A 4,802-nucleotide genomic window follows, 5' to 3' on the forward strand; every position below is an offset into this window, starting at 1 on the left:
TCTCAACTATTTCTGTAATTTTATCCATCCATCCATCCATCCATCCATCATCTACCGCTTATCCGGGGCCGGGTCGCTGGGGCAACAGCTTTAGCAGGGAAGCCCAGACTTCCCTCTCCCTAGCTACTTCTTCCAGCTCTCCCCGGGGGATCCCGAGGCGTTCCCAGGCCAGCTGGGTGACATAGTCTCTCCAGCGTGTCCTGGGTCTTCCTCTGGGTCTCCTCCCGGTGGGACATGACCGGAACACCTCACCGGGGAGGCGCTCAGGAGGCATCCGAATCAGATGCCCAAGCCACCTCATCTGGCTCCTCTCGATGTGGAGGAGAAGCGGCTCGACTCTGAGCCCCTCCCGGATGACTGAGCTTCTCACCTTATCTCTAAGGGAGAGCCCGGACACCCTGCGAAGAAAACTCATTTCAATTTTATTGATTTATAAATTTTTTTTCACAAAAAAGAGAACTGTTGCCATTTACATTTTCCCTCAGGTTGCTGATTGGGTATGAAAACGTGCTACTGACATCAGAAGACGTTTCGGTGATCGTAGGTTGACACGGCCTGCACTAAACATGTGATTAATGGACGTGTGACAACTTGGCAAATGCTAGTGCGACACTTCCATCCATCAAATACACCAACCTTGATACTTGTACTGTATCAGGTTCTGGCTTACTGCCATTAACTGATGCATCACCTGGCTTCTAATCTCAGTGCGGGCAGCAGTTGACCTTTTTTTTAAAAGCCAGCTCTTAAGAGTTGGGAAGGTCGGTGCAGATGGTTTTTGCTGTGTGATATGTTTTAGCAGATGAGCCTGGCATGAAGGTGTGAACACTGAGATCTTGAACACAATTCGACTTTAAAATCGACCACTCATGTCATAGTACATGGGCGCAACCAGTGGACGCTATAGGAGTCAGCCAAACAAATGACATCATTGTTTTGGGGGTGAAATGTTTTCCACGCCTGGAAACGGGGAGCAATAAAAGTCCCCTGTGCGTTTTGTGGTTGAGGTGATTCTGAAGAGCTCGATATAAGAATAGGAACCACAAGAGAAATCTTGCTTTATGAGCTGCTAATGGTGTACAGGTGCTATTAGGTGAAGGGTGTTATCACTTTGGACAGATGGCACAGGAAGAATTTGGATGATCAGATATCATCCAGCACAGCAACAGTTAACCTATCAAGTCAGGTAACTACCGTAATCCATGTATGTGTACTTTGTATTGTCATTTATTTGGAAAACATGGTGGAAGGTGTGGCGTAAAGCTTAGTGTTATCAGTGATGACCGTTGGAGATTGCCACATGAACCGTCACAGTTTCTTTCCTGGTCACACTTTTGGTCCTGCGAGACTGATTTGTTAGTGCAGTATCACAGCCTCTGATATGAATATTAACATCAATGTTCAATGTTTCAGACTCTTATATAGGCAAGATCTTGATTCAGTCCCTGATTGTGTCATGTTACATTGGCCTGACTTGCGTGCGGGCAGCGTGGGATCCGTTCCCACTCCGTGACGGTGTGGGTGTGAATGGTTCTTTGTCTCGAGATGTGCACTGCGGGCTGGCGACCAGTTCAGGGGGCAGTCCGCCTTTGTCCCGAAGTCAGCTCTGATAAGATCCAGCAGCACCCGTGTCCCTGTTGAGGATAAGCGGTGTTGAAAATGGATGGACCTTGACTCATGATTTGCTTATCAACCATTTTAAAATTAGCAGACGTGTCTTATTTTATTAAAGTGTGTTACAGCTTGTGCCAGATCAAGCGTATGATGTACCGTAAATTTAAACGAAGCATGAATTTCCTAAAATGGTGATCCATTTTTTTCACTAAGATTTGTGAATCGGTTTCTATCTGTTGAGGCCTGAAGGCTTTGATCCATGCCAGGTTTGGGTTACCGGTACTTTTTGACAAATCTCCCTTCAGTGTGGTGATAAATGAGCCACATGTAGACTCTGTCATCCCTACATAAGACACTTGATAAGTCAGAGACCATTCCTCAACGTCTGTGTGTATGCATATTTGTAAACCAGTGAAACAGAAGACTTCGGCATTTTCAAAATCCAACTAAAGTTGCTTTATTTTTTTAATACTAACCAAAGACAGCACTTTGTGTGTTTGTGTGCGTGCGTGCGTGCGTGCGTGCGTGCGTGCGTGCGTACGTGCGTGTGTGTTTGTGTGTTGAAGCCCAGGCTCGGTCGCTGGCCTGCTGACTGTAGGAACAATTTTGATGCTTCATTGACGCACTTTGATTCTTAAGACTGATCCCCTGTGTGATGACTTGCAGCCGTGGCGGGTTTTTTTTCTGGTGGTACTGTAGAAGGGTTGTTCATCAAACAACTTAGTGGAGTAAAACAGCGTATTGAAACAATTCATAATGTGTTTGTAATCGGCCCCCGGTTTGGCATATAAGTCAACAGATATTAATAGTGTACAGTCAGAAGAAATGATGAACACAGGGAATCAGTTGCTGCTTGTTCAATGGATGTTGCTGTAATAGCAAGCTCACAGAACCTGACGTAGCACCACTTTACGGCCGCCGTATTAATAACAAATACTGCTGGCTCTACACTAGGGGTGTTGAACTAGTTTTTTTCTCGCATGTTACGTCATAGTTATGGTTTCCTTCAGACGGTTGTTATGACTGTGAACCCAAATAAATGCACGATTGCCTCATATAACACAACAACAATTGATGAAGAACTAAATTTGAATTTAGAGGCCATTAAAAACTGTTTGTTCAAATATTATTACATTTACTTTAAAATTGGGATTTGTAATGAAAAAGCATGCAAAATCTATACATGTTGAAAAGTGAAGACAATTTGTGATTTAGGCCGTGGCAGGCGGAATCTGGCCCGCGGTGCCTTGAGTTTGACAACAGTTACCATACTGCCTCTTTATACTGTATGTCCACAAACATTTTAAACAATTGTGGGTGGAAAATATCCATTCATCCATTCATTTTCTCATCCGCTTTTCCTCACATAGAGTCCCCCCTACTGCATTCCCCACTAAAAGATTAAATAGCACATTTGAAGTCATAGTATGGTAAAAGGCCCTTGATGGAACTTACCTCTTCTTGAGAGAGACGGAGAGAGAGAGAGAGCCCTGAGTCAGTGGTGACGTCAACCTATTGTGCACCTTCCTTTCCTCCAAATGAAACCGTGATTTATAATCGGACAGAGGACAAATTGTTGAGCAGAACGGATGACTGCTCATACAAGTGGAGCTCATGAATATCATCCTGGCCAGCATCCATGTACAAGGTAAAGTGTGTTCACTGTACATGCCTCCTTCCTTGGCCATCTAAATTAAGAATCCTATCGTACAAACACACAAAAATTAGATTTGCCCTGAAGAATTCAACTGAAATGCTATGAATATCACTTTTGGTCCATCCCCTCTGTACGATTCATTATATCAGACATAAGTTATCATAGTTGTTCCCATATCGACTTGTTAGTTTTGATTATTTCTTTTTTTTAAACCTACAAATCATATTAAATTTACAAATGTTATGAACACTAGGAACAAGATTCGGAATAATCCTGAATCTTGCTTCTGTGGCATTTTTTTATGTGGAAGAGCTGCTGTTGCAGCAACATGTGGACATGAAACCCTCCCTGTATCTCTTCCAGTATTGAGTCTTTGTGACCCTCGAGGGTCACTGTAATTCTTGCATGCATTCTGCAATGTGCAAAGTGAATCAAAACGAGTCTGCATGTTGTAGTCCGTTTTTGGTGTCAAGCATTCCTAGTTCAAAAAAAGTTTCTCCCAGTTGATCTTGCGAAGCTGGAATGATAACAAAACAGCGGGGTTCTTTGTTTCCTCTTTTCTCAGCGCTTGCTTGTGGCGCTGTCTCCATGGACAGCCTGTTGTTTGTGGGATCGCCATCTGTGTGACAAGGCCTCAATGCCCAGCTGCCTCTGTAGAACTGACATGACAGCGGAGGTGAGCATGGGGCACAACCCCTGTCAATCACCGTTGTCGACAAGACATTCCTTCCTTCTTTTCTGCACATCATGGGGAAAAAAATGCTCAACTTATTAACGACACTGCAGACATCATAGAAGCCTCAACACTAGGTACATTTGAGCAATTTATTAGAATACAATATTGTGCAATAGAATTTATGAAATAACATGTAGTGTAGTAATCCCTTGTTATTCGCCGGACGTTCGTTCCAAAAAGAACCCTTGCTTCATGAAATCTGTGAAAGTCATCTTTATTTATTTTTGTTATTAAGTATACCATACAATATTGTATGGAAAGAAATTAAAGAAACATTTTTTTCAGGCCCAAACATTAAATAGAACAAAAATATAAACATTTTCTTACAAACAACCATCAGTTTTTAGAAATATGTTGTGGGTTTTGTCATGGAGAAAATTTGGCAAGCTGGACAGCGATGAGGCGCAGAGACTGTTGACATTAGCCTACACTCCCTTAGACAATCAGGATTCAGAACTCAATGCACTGTTTAAAAAAAAACAAACTGCAGGACAAAAAAACGTGAAACAGTTGAAGACGTGAAAGATGAGCCATGTTATAGCGAGGGGTTACTGAAGTAGGGTAGAAATGCAATTTCCTTGTTGTCCACCCAAAGTAATATTCATTGGTGGGCTGTGTATTTGATACTTTGGCCCACGGTGCCTTAATCCACCTGTAAAGAACACCAGCATCCATCCAGCCATTTCCCTAACCACTTATACTCACGAGGGCCGGGGGTGTGCTGGAGCCTATCCCAGCTGTCTTCGGGCAGTAGGCACACCTTGAACTGAGAACAAGCAAATTCCACACAGGGAG

Source organism: Hippocampus zosterae, chromosome 6 (genome assembly GCF_025434085.1).
Source record: "Hippocampus zosterae strain Florida chromosome 6, ASM2543408v3, whole genome shotgun sequence".
Lineage (NCBI taxonomy): Eukaryota > Metazoa > Chordata > Actinopteri > Syngnathiformes > Syngnathidae > Hippocampus > Hippocampus zosterae.